Source organism: Sus scrofa, chromosome 12, assembly GCF_054392235.1.
Source record: "Sus scrofa isolate SSC_HxYL_T2T_F1_AM1 chromosome 12, Sscrofa_HxYL_maternal_Yorkshire_Landrace_v2.0, whole genome shotgun sequence".
In the NCBI taxonomy this organism is placed as follows: Eukaryota; Metazoa; Chordata; class Mammalia; order Artiodactyla; family Suidae; genus Sus; species Sus scrofa.
Window position 1 is genome coordinate 34009261 of NC_139394.1, and position 17037 is coordinate 34026297.

Consider the following 17037-nt stretch of genomic DNA (forward strand, 5'->3'; position numbering starts at 1 on the left):
CAGGTACCTCCAACAACTACTAACAGACATAAAGGGAGAAATTGATGGGAATACAATCATAGTAAGAGACTTTAACACCCCACTCGCATCAATGGACGGATCCTCTAGGTAGAAAATCAATAAATGAACAGAGATTCTAAAGGAAACAATAGAAAAATTAGACTTAATTGACATTTTTAGGACATTACATCCAAAATAATCAGAATATACATTCTTCTCAAGTGCACATGAAACATTCTCAAGATTAAATCACATATTGGGGAACACAGCTAACCTCAACAAATTTTAGAGTATAGAAATTATTCCAAGTATCTTCTCTGACCACAATGGCATGAAACTAGAAATCAACAACAGGAAAAGAAGTTAGAAAAAACCTACGACATGGAGACTAAGCAATTACTAAAAAAACAATGGGTCAATGAGGAAATCAAGAAGGAAATTGAAAAATACCTCAGGACAAATGACAATGAAGACATGACCACTCAGAATCAATGGTATACTACAAAAGAAGTGATTGTGGATTTTGACAAAGCTAGCATAAATAAGCAAATGAGAATATATTTTTTAAGAAGCACACTTTTGCCCAAGATATCAATTATAATGCTGGGATCCAGAAATTATTTTGCCCTTTCACTAAGATGAGCCCTGAAGAGATGGAAAATGGACTCCAAAAATATCACAGACATTTACTCATTTCAGGAGGTATACTACTAAAAGTTCATGTATTCCAAATCAAACTATCTTTCATCATTCTTCAATATTATCTTCTGGTCTCCAAGAAGTTGGAAAATATGTCAACTTTTGATAGCATCCTTACTTTATAAAACTTATATCACGACACTGCACATGTACTCAGTATCTGATGTTGGTAAGTATATCTTAGATTAAAAATAACAGTAGATACAGATCTATTTTAGCTTTTCCACTAACTTAACTTGAACTACCATGTGTTACCTATTAATTATTTGGCAGCTTGAGCTCATATAGTCTCCTATTACAAGGTATTTTCACTGCTACTATATAGAGTTTTAAATTGATATAAAACAGAAGGAGGCAAGATGGCAGAAGAGTAGGGGGACATGCTCACCCTCTCCCACAAACACAACAACAACAACAAAAAAACACATCTACAGGATAAACAACTCTCAAAGAACAGCAACCAATCACTGGCAGAAGAACCTAAACTGCAATAATGGCAAGAAGTTCGTGACATTACTGGGTAAAACAAGAGAAAAGAGGAGAGTGAGAGAAGGTGAATCCAAACTGGATGGGTGCTCCCGAAAGGGAGCTGTGGAGGAGAAAGGGATCCCACACCCTGGAAAGTCACCTACTCGACGGAAAGATCAACAGAACTGGAGGAATCTCCAGATTCAGAAAAGAGTGTAGCAGTAAGTCGGAGTTCTGAAAAGCAGAGCAAGAACCGAACAGATCATCTGAACTATTGGCACAGTCACGAAAAATTGAGACGCTTGGGTGTGGGATGGGCACCAAGACCTTGGCTCTGGAGGTTAGTCCCCAGGAAAGGGATGGGGACATAGTGGAGCAGAGACCGCTTGGGAGGTCTAGGAACTGGTCTGTCAAGTTTGATGGGGCAGAGACTGCCTGGGAAACTAGAAAGCAGAACATTGCAGGGGGAGGGAGCAATATGCTAAGGGCAGGGAAGTGAAAAGCCACATCAGCAGGAACCTGGGAGAAGAGCTGGGTCTGCACCAGTGTTGGGGAGGGGAGAGAAGGGTTGGGCCCCATAGAATACTCCCCATGCCACAGCGAGCTTACTGGCCCACCAGCTATCAGAAAGCTGTGCTTCCCAGTGCATCCCCCCCTGCCACCCCTTACACATGTGCCAACATGGGGCTGCCTGCCATCCGGAAAGGCTGGCATTCAACAATTGCCAGAAGCCTACTGCCACAGGGGCTTTCCCTGCCCTGGCCTGTTTTCCCTCTGGAGGGGCTACACAACCCACAGAGCAGTACAAAACACCTCCAGCCCCTGGGAAAAGGCCTGCAGCCCAGAAAAACTAGAACAAGCTTGGCCTGGCCATGAAAATATCTGCCTACATTCTCAAACAGTCCTTCCAAGTCAGGCTGCCCTAAGGAAGAGCCTCTTGGGTTCACAGCAGCCCAGCTAGCCACTCCAGCCCTTTGGGGGGCACACTACCATGGAACAGCTACCCAGCACTTCCAGCCCCCTGCAAGAGCCCCCGCAGCCCAGAAAAGCTAGAACAAGCTTGGCCAAGCCATGAAAAGATCTGCCTATATTCTCGGACAGTCCTTCCAAATTGTGCTGCCCTGAGGAAGAGCCCCTTGGGTTCGCAGCAGCCCAGCTAGCTGCTCCAGGCCTTAGAAGGTTCCACACTCCCACAGAACTGCTTCCCAGCACCACCAGCCCCCTGCAGGAGCCCACACAGCAAAGAAATCTAGAACAAGCTTGGCTGGACTGTGAAAAGATCTGCTTACTTTCTCAGACAGTCCCTCCAAGTTGGGCTGCTCTGGGGAAGAGCCTCTTGGGTTCTCAGTGACCCAGATAGCTGCTCCAGCCCTCAGGGGGTGCTGCACTCCTGAGGAATAGCTGTCTAGCACTGCAAGCCCCCGGCAAGAGACCCACAGCACAAAACCACCATAGCAAGCTCTGCCCAGCTGAGTGAAATCTGCTCCCATCGTGGTGTGGACCTCTGAGTCCTGTCTCTCCTCAGGAAGTCCTCCTTTGCTTCAGAGAGACCCTATCAGCCCTGCCCACCCTCCAGAAAAGCCACACTGCCTCAAAGAAGACTGACCAACAACACCAGTCCTCGGGAAACATTCCATGGCAGTGACAAGGCAAACACTGCCCAGCCACGGAGAGTACAACTCCCTCAGGAAAAAGAAAACAACAAGAAAGATGAAGAAGCTGAGAAACCACCCCCAGTCAAGCCAACAGGAGAACTCACCTAAAACAGGCAACAATGAAACAGATCTTTACATTCTGAAAGACCTGGAGTTCACAAGGGAAATAGTGAAAATACTGAAGGAATTAAGAGAAGATATGAACAGTAATGCAAATACCCTCAGAAAGGAACTAGGAAATATAAGGAGGAACTAAGAAAAACTAGAAAATTCATTGGCAGGCATACAAACTGAACAAAGGGCAGTAAAAACCAGAATGAATAATGCAGAAGAACGAATCAGTGATATGGAAGATAGAATAATGGAAATCACCCAATCAGGTCAGCAGACAGAAAACCAAATCAAAAAACAGGAAAGCAATATAAGAGACCTATGGGATAATATAAAGCAGGCCAATCTACGCATAATAGGAATTCCAGGAGGAGAAGAAAAAGATAAGGGGATGTAAAATATATTTGAAGAAATTATCGCTGGAAATTTCCCAAATCTAAAGGATATTGATTTCCAGATACAGGAATCACAGAGAGCCCCAAACAATTAAAAACTACCTTGAAACAAATGATAATGAAGACACAACCTCTCAAAATCTATGGGACACTGCAAAAGCAGCGCTCAGAGGGAAATTTATAGCAATACAGGCCTTTCTCAAAAAAGAAGAAAGATCCCAAATTGACAACTTAAACCTTCACCAAAACGAATTAGAAAAAGAAGAACAAAAAAGACCTAAAGTCAGCAGAAGGAAGGAAATTATAAAGATCAAAGAAGAAATTAATAAAATAGAGATTCAAAAAACAGTAGAGAAATTTAATAAAACCAAGAGCTGGTTCTTTGAAAAGGTAAACAAAATTGACAAACCCCTGGCTAGACTCACTACAAAAAGGAGAGAAAGAACCCAAATAAACAAAATTAGAAGTGAAAAAGAAGAAATTACAACGGATTCTGCAGGAAAAAAAAAAAAAACCTGAAGAGAATACTATGAACAACTATATGGCAACAAGTTTGACAATCTGGAAGAAATGGACAATTTTCTAGAAGCTTACAGCCTGCTAAAACTGAATCAAGAAGAAACAGACCAACTGAACAGACCTATCACTAGAAATGACATTGAAGATGTCATAAAAACACTCCCTACAAATAAAAGTCCAGGACCAGATGGCTTCACAGGAGAATTCTACCAAACATATAAAGAGGAATTGGTGCCCATACTCCTTAAACTCTTTCAAAAGGTTGAAGAAGAAGGAATACTCCCAAAGATATTCTATGATGTCACCGTCAATGTAATTCCAAAACCATAAAAAGATACCACCAAAAAAGAAAACTATTGCCCAATATCATTGATGAATATAGATACAAAAATTCCCAACAAAATCTTAGCCAACCGAATCCAACAACATATGAAAAAGATCATACAACATGACCAGGTAGGGTGCATCCCAGGTTCACAAGGATGGTTCAACATACACAGATCAATCAACATCATATGCCACATTAAAAAAAAAAAGTCAAAAATCATATAATCATCTCAATAGATGCAGAAAAAGCATTTGACAAACTCCAACATCCATTCATGATCAAGACCCTCGCCAAAGTGGGTATAGAGGGAACATTCCTGAACATAATCAAAGCCATTTATGATAAACCCACTGCCAATAAAATATTCGATGGGGAAAAACTGAAAGCCTTCTCACTCAAATCTGGAACAAGACAGGGATGCCCACTCTCACCACTGCTCTTCAACATAGTTTTGGAAGTCCTAGCCACAGCAATTAGACAAACAAAAGAAATAAAAGGCATCCATATGGGAAGAGAAGAGATAAAACTGTCACTGTATGGAGATGACATGATACTATACATAGAAAACTCTAAGGACTCAACCCCAAAACTATTTGAACTGATTAACAAATTCAGCAGAGTAGCAGGATATAAGATTAACATTCAGAAGTCAGTTGCATTTCTGTATGCCAGCAATGAAATATTAGAAAAGGAATACAAAAATATGATACCTTTTAAAATTGCACCTCACAAAATCAAATACCTCGGGAATACACCTGACCAAGGAGGTAAAGGACCTATATGCTGAGAACTATAAAACTTTAATCAAAGAAATCAAAGAAGATGTAAAGAAATGGAAAGATATTCCACGCTCCTGGATTGGAAAAATCAATATTGTAAAAATGGCCATACTACCCAAAGCAATCTACAGATTCAATGCAATCCCTATCAAATTACCCATGACATTTTTCACAGAACTAGAACAAACAATCCAAACACTTATATGCAGCAACAAAAGACCCAGAATTGCCAAAGCAATCCTGAGAAACAAAAACCAAGCAGGAAGCATAACTCTCCCAGACTTCAAGAAATACTACAAAGCCACAGTCATCAAAAGAGTGTGGTACTGGTATCAAAACAGACAGACAGACCAATGGAACAGAATAGAGAATCCGGAAATAAACCCTGACACCTATGGTCCATTAATCTTTGACAAGGGAGGCAAGAACATCAAATGGGAAAAAGAAAGTCTATTCAGCAAGCATTGCTGGGAAACCTGGACAGCTGCTTGCAAGGCAATGAAATTAGAGCACACCCTCACACCATGCACAAAAATAAATTCAGAATGGCTGAAAGACTTAAATATACGACAGGACACCATCAAACTCCTAGAAGAAAACATAGCCAAAACACTCTCTGACATCAACATCATGAATAGTTTCTCAGGTCAGTCTCCCAAAGCAATAGAAATTAGAGCAAAAATAAACCCATGGGACCTCATCAAACTGAAAAACTTTTGCACAGCAAAGGAAACCACAAAGAAAACAAAAAGACAACTTTCGGAATGGGAGAAAATAGTTTCAAATGATGCAACCGACAAGGGCTTAATCTCTAGACTATATAAACAACTTATACAACCCAACATCCAAAAAGCCAATCAATCAATGGAAAAATGGGCAAAAAACCTGAATAGACTGTTCTCCAAAGAAGATGTACAGATGTCGAACAAACACATGAAAAAATGCTCGACATCGTTGATTATAAGAGAAATGCAAATCAAAACAACCATGTGATACCACCTCACACCAGTCAGAATGGCCATCATTAATAAATCCACAAATAACAAGTGCTGGTGGGGCTGTGGAGAAAAGGGAACCCTCCTGCACTGTTGGTGGGAATGTCAACTGGTACAGCGCTATGGAGAACAGTTTGGAGATACCTTAGAAATCTATACATAGAACTTCCATATGACCCCACATATATCCAGACAAAACTTTACTTAAAAGAGACACATGCACATGATTTGATAGAGATGGAATTGAATTGTAGATTTCCTTGGGAATTATACTCTTTTGGAGCATATTGATTTTTATCCAAGAGCATGGTATATATTTCCATCTGTTTGTGTCATCTTTTATTTCTTTCATCATTGCCTTATAGTTTTCATAGTACAGGTCTTTTGTCCCTTTAAGTAGGTTAATTACTAGGTATTTTATTATTTTTGATACCATTTTAAATGGCATGGTTTCCCTAATTTCTCTTTCTGATCTTTCATTGTTAGTATATAGAAATGCAATTGATTTATATGTGTTAATTTTGTATCCTACCACTTTACTAAATTAATTGTTAAGCTCTGTTTTCTGGTAGTGTTGTAGGATTCTTTAGGTATATTATCATGTAATCTGATGAAAGTGATGGTTTTATTTCTCTTCCAATTGTATTCCTTTTATTTCCTTTTCTTCTATGATTGTTGTGGCTAGGACTTCCAAAAGTATATTGAATGATAGTGTTGAAAGTGGACATCCTTGTCTTGTTCTTGACCTTAGTGGAAATGCTTCACCATTGAGAATGATGTTCGCTGTGTGTTTGTCATATATGGGTTTTATTATACTGAGTTATGTTCCCTCTATGCCCACTTTCTGGACAGTTTTACAAGATACAGGTGTTGAATTTTGCCAAAAGCTTTTTCTGAATCTATTGAGATGATCATATTGTTTTTAATTTTTCAGTTTCTTGATGTGGTGTACCAAACTGATTGATTTGTGGATATTGAAGAATCCCTGCATCCCTGGGATAAATCCCACTTGATCAGGGTATATGATCCTTTTAATTCATAGTTGGATTTGGTTTGTTAATATTTTATTGAGGATTTTTGCATCAATGCTCTTCATTGATATTGGTCATAATTGTCATAATTTGTGTTGTCTTTACCTGGTTTTGTTATCAGGGTTGTGGTGACCTCATAGAATGATCTTGGGGGTATTCTTTCCTCTGCAATTTTTTTGGAAGAATTTCAGAAAGATATTTGTAAACTAACTTCTCTAACTATCTTATAGAATTCACCAGTGAAGTAATCAGGGCCTGGACTTTGGTTTTTTGAAATTTTTAAAAATCACACTTTCTATTTCAATACTTGTGGTTGGTCTATTCATATTTTCTATTTCTTCCTGTCTCAGTCTTTGTAGGTTATTTATTTGTAAGAATCTGTCCATTTCTTCTTTATTTTATTGGCACATAGATACTTAAAATAGTCACCTATGATACTTTGTATTTCTGTGGTGTCATATGTAACTTCTTTTTCATTACTGATTTTATTGATTTGAATCCCCTCTCCTCCCTTTTTTGGATGAGTTTGTATAAAGGTTTATCAATTTTGTTGATCTTTTTGAAGAAACAACTTTTGCTTTCATTGATATTCTCTATTGTTTTCATTGTCCCTATTTCATTTATTTCTGCTCAATATTTATGATTTCTTTCCTTCTACTAATTTTGGAATTTATCTTTTCTTCCTTCTCTAGATATTTTAGGTGTAAAGTTATTTATTTGAGATTTTTTTATTTACTGAGATAAGATTTTATTGCTATAAGTGTCCCTCCTGGAATATATAAGTAAATATGTACCTGATTGCAATCTAGGAGAACTGATCTTGAACTTTATTTTCATTTGTTGTATCTGAGTCTTCCTCTGTACATCACTGATTTTTTCTAGAATTTGGTTTTTCCATTAAAAAAAAAGAGAGTGACTTTGATCACCCCAAAGAATTATTTTAAAATCCACATTAGGTTGTATTTATGTTAGCATTTATGAAATGTAAAAGACTAGAAATATAAACCAGCACCATAATAATGATCTCATGATGCAAACTTATATATGATTTATATAAATATATAACAGATATACAACTGAGAGTAATTACTTTTGTTATTCAGTCATACTTAAAGACAGCCTTCCAATACCTTTAGTCATAGTCATTATATTAATATGGTATATAAACAATATATTTTTGAGAAGTACAAATACTAATAAGCATATTTCTTATTATCTATTTCACCGTCAAGATATTTTAACCCTTTATAAATACCACTTCAATGTTATACCTCTAGTAGATTGTACCTTCTGAATTAACTTCAGAATCAGAATTCTTTAGTTGATTACATACAGGTTGAATTGTGATGCATTGTGAGAGTAATAATTCTATAGCAAATTATTCTCAGGCTACATGAAATATGTCATTCTTTTCCCAGAGTTGATTTTATTCAATATAGTATATCTCAGTACCTTTAAAATCTGAGGAGAAATTGTATTTTAAATTGCTTAAGAGAAAACAACAACATTTCTTGACATCAAGGATTAAGTGTTGTTATATATAAGTTCATTTATTTAAAAAAATGAAATATCAGTATGTGATTTTGGCTTATGAGTTTACAGCTCAAATATTACATGTATATTTTGTGAACATTATGCAAATGATGAACCAGGGTTAGTAAGCTGAGAGTATTAATGAAACAAATGTAAAAGTATTAATTACATTTTATCAGATATTCCATATTTTTTACATATTAAATGGTATATTCTAGAAAAGAAATGCTGTTTCTTAGAGAACCACTAAATAATAAAAAGCATACATTTAAATATCAAGATAATATGAAAACATTATATATATATGCATTATATATATGTATTACAGGGTCACTATGCTGTACAGCAGAAATTGACTCAACACTGTAAATCAACTATATGTTTATAAAAATAAGCTTAAAAAAATAAAAAATAAATATCAATTTGATTTGGATTACTCTATAATGGCTGCCTATTGTAATTTTAATCATTATTTTCCCAAGTATTTTTCCCCACATCTATTCAATGATTAATAATTATATATTTTCTATTCAACAGTAACAAGATCAACTCACATCAAAACAAATAATGGCCATTCACAACTATAAAGGACAAACTTGGTCATTAATATTTATATCACTTGTCTTTTTCATTGGATCAAAAATGATGAGATCCCCCTGTGTATCACTGAGAACTATGTCTAGATACTTAAAATGGAGAATGACAATGGGAGAAAAAATTATGTATATGTGTACGTGTAACTGGGTCCCCATGCTGTACAGTGGATAAAAAGAAGTTTGTTGGGGGAAATAACAATAAAAAAATAAAAAATAAAAAATCTAAGTCTCTTACCACATTCATTTAACCATATAATTTTCAATAAATTTGGTTCAGTGATCCATTTATGAGCAGGAATTATAATTACCAACTCCTGCTATAAAACAAAAGCATCTCTTGCCAGTTTCTATCACAAGGCATACCAAATCCCACTTATCACCATAATAGTAATAATAGAAGTTATTAGCTTATTTATCCAACTAATAGCTCTAGCATTATGTCTGATTATATATACTAATTAAGCTCAAACAAGGCAGGTTATGTGTATGTCAAAAGAGTTATAACAAAATGCTCTGACTGAAAGAATTATATACAACATAATTTCAGTTGAGGATTTTAAGGGAGTAAAATTCATGCAAACACATATAACATCTGTACATGAATCATATGTACATGAGTCACATGGACCAACTGATTTGTGTTCTAAAAATCCTGATATCTTTAAAATGATCTAGTTTTTAATTGGTAAGGAGAAAATTCACTTATTATTCAATGTGCATAATAAGTAGTTAACCAAGTTTTTATCCTAGGTATTTTCTGGCCTGTATTTTAAAATTATACATTGTGACAAATTATTTGATATGACTCTTTAACTATGTTGATCCTTAAGAAAATTATCATTTTTTCTAAAATGTAAAGAAAAAATTACAGTCTTATTTTTACATAAAATTCCAATGATTATATACAAATTATATTAATAAAATCAATTATCTTTAGAAAAATAATTAGTAGATATAAGATGTGATTATTATAAAGCAATAGAGATAATTAGGATAATGAGTATATGAAAATTTGACATATTTTAATATTTTTATAGAATTATTGGTACAAATATAGTACAAACATGAAATTGTGATTTTTTTAAAAAAAATGAAATCCCTAAATAAATTTGGGTTAATAAGTGACTTGCCTAAGGACAAACAGATCATAAATCACAACCAAAAATTTATTCTTTGGACTCGATCAGCCTTATTATTTCCACTTCCTATGGCACTGCTTAATTTGTGTTCACACGGTAAGTCTAAAAATAAATTCAATCATATGTTATTTTCTAGTCAGTGATATAGATCTTTTACAAAAAATCACTATTGCCTTGTCATCAAAATCACCATGTAATAAATATTTAACAAATATCCATTATGTGTTAGTCAACAGGAAAAAATTTATTAGAAAACCTCATCTAACTAGAATGTAAGTCTTCATGAAATTCAAGGAATGCAAGAATTGGAGGAAAAAGCATTTATATTTTTATAAATTAGATTGCTATATGGTTATACAAATAACTATGAGCATGAGTAAACATGCTCAACATCACTAGTCATAAATAAAATGTAAATTAAAATGACATGATATGACTAGAATGGCTAAAGTGAAAAAGACTTGTAATACCAAGAATTGGCTAGCATGTGGAGAAATTAGAACTCATATATTGTTGGTGGGAATGCAGCTGGTAAGGTCACTTTTGAAAAAAAATATGGAAATATTTTGTAAACTCATCTAGGTTTTTCATATGACCAAGCAATTACCATCCAAGAGAAATTAAATAATGTATTCACACAAAGATGCAGATTTGGATGTTAACCACATTCCTGATTATTGGTATAAATTGGAAAAAAGCATAAATGTCTTTCAACTATTGAATGGATAAACTAATAATGTTTTATTTCTACAATGGAATGCTACTCAAAAAATAAAATATTTGTCTACAGAATCACATGGAAAATCTCAAAAAAATTATATGAAAGAACTTAAATATAAAGGCTAGTGTGTGGATCACCTTTTATGGAATTCTAGAAAACATAAAGCTATAGTGGAAGAAAGTAGATCAGTGTTGCCAGGGGATGGGAATAGGGATGAAATTTAAATGCAAACCTTTCAGGACAAAGGGACTTATCCACAGCTTAGTTGTGGTAATATTTACACAGTTATATGCAATTATCAAAATATATCAAGCTATATACTTTTGGTCAAAAATTACTTTATATAGATTAAAAAAACTAATAATAAAACAGGAATTATAATGTTTAAATTCTTCCAAGAAAACTGATAGACTAAAAGCTATCAAACAGTAAGGTAATGGAAAAAATCACAAAAGTATTTACTATTTCCATTAGGGGAAATACAATTGCAGGTAATTAATTTCAGGATTGTCTCAGTGAATCTGTGATTTGGGATTCATATCTCTGTAACTCTTTTGATATCAAGATAGTTGAGGACATCAAACATCAAATTCTTAGTCTGTTCTGTAAAATGCATGTTCTGCATCTATTAATCTATTGTTGCCTTCAGGGTGGATTAGCAATGGGATACTGCTCTTTACCACTGGGAACTCTGTCTAGTCACTTATGATGGAACATGTAATGTGAGAAAAAAGAATGCATACATGTAAGTGTAACTGGGTCACCATTCTGTACTGTAGAAAAAAAGTATATATATGAATAAATGATAAAAAATGCAAGTTCTCATGCAGGAAGGAGGAAGGGAATTATCTTATTGCTACTGTAACAAGCTATCACAAATCTGGTAGTTTAAACAACACAATTTTTTTCCAGTTCCTTTGATCTAAAATCTGACATGGATTTGACTATGCTAAAATCAAAATATCATCAGGGCTATTTTCTATTCTGGAGATTTTCAGGGATATTTATTTGCCTTTTTCAGCTTCTAGAGTCTCCCTGAATTCCTTGGTTCTTAGCTACTTTCTCCATCTTTAAAACTAGCAATGAAAGTTTTAGTCCTTCTAATATCATACCCCAAATACTCTTCTAACATCACATATAGAAAGAAGAAAAACAAGGAAAGTCTCTCTGATTTTAAAAACTCTTGTGATTAGATTGAGCCATCCTAGAAAATCTCTATCAGAGGCATAATCTTAATTTCATTGGCAAAATCCCTTTTGTCTTGTAAAGTAACATATTCAAAGTTTCCAGAAATCATGGCTATCTTTGAGGGTCTTTATTCTGCCTATCACAGATGGGTTACAAGTTGATGAGAGCTCTTTTAAACTGCTTTTCATCAGAGAGGAGATATATTTCCTAATAGCCTCAGGAAGACTTTTCTTTATAACTCATTTACCAGAACCATTGTTCTGGTACACTAAATGCAAAGGAATTGATGAAAGTAATTATCTAGCCCTTCCATCTTCTATGGGGGGAGACAGGCAAAATGACTCTTAGACCACCAGGTTATGTCACATATTGCTTTTCTATGGCTTTTCTTCCCAGAAGAAAAATATTATAAAATGTCCAATTTATGAAACTCTCCTTTAACTCTGTGACATTAGGTATGGTAACATGCAATATTTCAGGAAATAAAACAAAATTTTTCTCTGAATAAAATTCTGAAAGAGGCACTCCAACCTACTGAAAGCTAGGATGATGGCTAATAAGATTGAGACTGAGACCTTACCATGTGCCTGCACTCTTCAAAGCACCATTCATTAATTCTTACCATATTCTTATGAAGTAGATATTATAAATAACTCTATTTACAAATAAGAAAAGAGCAGAGATATATTAAATATTTTTCAAGGACACATAGCTAAGTGGTAAATATTCAAAGCTAGCAGTCCAGGTATAGAACTCATAATAGTAATTATCAAATTATATTTTTACATAAAATGGAGCCTATGAGATTACAAAATGAAAACTTCTAGAAGAAGGTTTAATATGTTCAGTCTGAATCTCAAAGTGATGTCTGGGTTGGAGATATAGATTTCAAAATACAGAATTCAATATAGAATTTCAAAATAGATATTTCAAAATATGTATGTGGGGGAAGCTGGCGGCAAGAGTTTGGAAGGAACAAAACAAGATGGGGGCAGTAGAAGCATGGTATTGGACATAAAAAAAATTAAGCAATGGTTATAGCTAGTGTCTAGTTATAAACTAGTTAGTCCTAGAAGAGTACAAAATATCATAACCAATGGCTTGATGGGATACCTATGGTAAACTAAGAAAAAAGTCTGAAAACATGTGTGTGTGGGGGTGTTAGGAACAGGATAAGTATTAATACTGGTATCTGAAGTATCTGCATCAATTTTCATTCATGTAGTATTTTATGTGTTTTAAAATTTCTGATTCTCTTCTGTTTCTCACTAAATGAATATGAAATGTGAAGTGAAAGTGTTTTGTTATTTATTTGAGGAATTTATATCTGCTTCTCATAAGGCAGGGGGCTGATGTTTGCCTGGAAACATGATTGAAAATGTTTATCTCTGCTGCCAAAATAGTGACTAAACATGAAGTGTTTCAGAAATTGGCATTCATTTTAAGGGAGAATCAGCAACATTGAAAGGCATGCTAATCTAACTTTCTGCTGAAGAAAACATTGGAGCTTCTCTAAGTTGTTATTGCTGTTTGTGTTTTAACTAAATTTTACTTTGTATAGGGTCAGAACTGTCCTTTTTGTTCACTTTAACAATATACCATGACCATTTTTCCATATCAATCTATATAATTCTTTCTTCTTAATGGAATCAGGATTCCTTATTCCTTCTAAATATCACGCAGAGAAGCTCTTTTCACATTGTGACTTATGCATTAAGAACTAAGAACCATTCAGTTCTCAATGGGCTTGCAATTGGAACATCTCAGAAACACTCTGGACTTCTCTGCTCTGTTTAATTAACATTGACTCCCATCATTATATTAGAATAGATTTTATTTTCTCTTTATGTCAATTACATTGACTGACAGTCTGCAATGAGTTTCCTAGTAACACCTAGGGAGTGCTTGGAAATCCTATTTAACTATACTTCCAAATATTGAGAACTTGTCACAAACAAGGCACTTTTCTTTCTTTCTTGCTGATTTAGAAAATTTACCTTAATCTCACCTAGAGTTTGCCAAATACTATAAAGCTTTAGATTATGCCATTACCTGACAGCTTGAATTTTTAAAGAGTTTCTTCTTTTTCCTCTCTAGGTAATAATCTTGAATTCTCTGATAGAGGCAGTTGATTTAATCATTAATTCAATATTGGCTATTTTCTTTGTCATCATAAAGTCAAAAAAACTTTTTTGAAAACATAAATACTAAATGTTTTATTATTACATTGCACCAAAAATACAGGCTTTGACCTTAGATTTTATTTTCCTGAACATAAAATTAAGAAAAGATAATTGATCTATACAAATCTATATATATTCATCTTTGGGGTGACTGGAGTGGAGCAGTATAGCAACTATTTACTTTGAAAATAATTTGAGAATTAAACTGCACATTTGTTTCCTGGTAGCCTTGAGTGTTCCACAAAGGTATTATCTCAGCCCTTTTCTCTTGTTCTTATAATCTACTCCTGCATGTCCAATAAATCCTAACATCACTTTGCAGAACTTATATGAATTTCCATTTTATGTTGAATATTTCTAATATTTTGCTCATCTGCCTTACTTTATAGACCTTGTTGTTTAGCTAATATCCTCATCATTGTGGGTGAGAATTTCAAAGGAAGAAAGGATTTGGGAAAGGAAAGAAAATATTCTAGAGAAGTAAAATGCAAAAAGAGGTATATTTTATATCCTGCTACTTTGCTGAATTTGTTTATCAGTTCAAGTAGTTTTGGGGTTGAGTCTTCATAGTTTTCAATAGGACTTTAAATGTCATGTCCTATTCCACCTATAATACATTGATGGTATGTTTACAACCAAGCATATTCTTCAAGTATGAGTGCTGAATTAATAATATTTATTATAAGAACAATTGAGATAGTGGAGAAGTAAGACATAATGCTCACCTTCTCCCACACATTAAAAAAACACATCTACATGTAGGATGATTCACACAGAACATCTAAGGAATACAGGCAGAAAAACTTAAAACTCCAAAAAGGGCAAGAAACCCTCCACATAACTGGGTAGAACAAAAGAAAAAAAGAGGGAGAGAGAGAGAAAGAGAAGGAATCAGGATGTGACTAGCACTCCTGAAAGGGAGCTATAAAAAAAGAGAAAGGGAACCCACACCCTGGGAGGCCACCTTATCCAAGGGGAGATCAGCTCTCTGATAAAAGCATAGCAGCTGCACTGAGAAGGTAAATGCAGTATGAGAGCCACATAGATCACGTGCACCACTGCCCCAGGTGCCACAGCCTGAGACACTCAGGTGGGGGTTGGGTGCTGAGACTCAAGCTCTGGAGATCAGTTCAGAGGAGAGGACTAGGGTTGTCTGTTTGGAGTCAGCCTGAGGGGATAAGAATTAATGCCCCACCCACTGGGGAGCTGAACACCATAGGATGGGTATCTAAATGCCATGGGCTAGGGAGAAGAATGTCAGAGCTAAGGGAACCTGGAAGGAGGTCTGAACCAACAGGACAAGCAAGGCACCATTGTTGGGGAGAGTGAGAGGAGGAGGGGCATACCACCATAGGAATCTCTTTCTCTGCAAACACACAGGCTCTCAGAGCCCAGGATGCCTCTGGAGCATGCTACTGGTGAGAATCTACTTGCTTGGTCTATGGGAGACCAGGCACCTCTTGTGCAGGCTATAGGTTGTTGGGAAACTCTTATGTGGGCTAAAGGCAGTGAGGAGCTAAGCATGACACAGCACTTCTTGCATGATCTATAGATGGCAGGGTAAAACTGCAGCAGTCATCTCAGAAACCAGTGGGGTATGTGGCCTGCTACCACTAGGAGTCTGTGAACAGGCTCCACATGTGGCCCCAGTCACATCAGATGTCAGCAAAAAAGAGGGCAGTGCAACCAAGCACCATCTGTTGTTGCTCTCACTCTCCTGGGAACACACCCACCCTGCTAATCCCACTGCCAAATAATCTAGGGGGTACCCAAAGATTCCTGATCATTTCCACTTAACAGGACCCTGCAAATAGAAGCAGCCAGTGCATGGGCTAAGCAGGATAGGGTACTTTTTGTGAGGTCTACAGGTGTTAGGGGCAAGCCGCCACAGTTATCTCTGACTCTAGAGGTTAGTGTGGCCTTATCCCAATAGAGGACCATGAACAGGCACCTCTTGCAGCCCCAGTCACCTCAGAGAGTGCCACAGAGGTGGACATGGTGACCAAACACCATGATTCTTGCTCTCACTCCCCTGGAAACTCACACACCCTGCCAATAGCCACTGCAATTGCCAAATGCTCTGGGCATCACCTAAATCAGCCTAAAACTCATTACCACTTCCTGGGGTCCTGCAATGAGGAGGAGCCAGTGCCACCTTCATGAAGATTCCTCCTTCTCCCTGGAAAAACACTCAGTATCCTATCAAGGGGAAAACAGCTCAAACTGAAGAAAGAGACATCAAATATGGAAACTCTCATGCCAAAATAAATAGGACCCCCCACAAAATACAAAGGCCTGCTCTTGCAAATAAATAGCCCTCCAAGACTATAATATCTATTGTATACTGACACACACACACACACACACAAACACACATATATATGTGCAAAATGAAGAAATTGAGGAAGCCTTCACAGTTAAAAGAACAAGATAATTCACCCGAAGCAGGAAAATATGAAATAGAACACTACACTCTAATAGACACTGATAGACACTGAGTTCAAAAAGGAGATAGAGTTATAAAGGAATTAAGGATGAATGTGAAGGAATTAAAAGTGGATATGAACAGCAATGTGGATTACTATAGAAAAGAACTAAAAAATATAAGGAGGAGCCAAGAAAAATTAGAGAATTAATTTGCAGAGATGAAGACTGAGTTAAAGACACTAAAGAGGAGAATGAATAATGCAGAGGAAT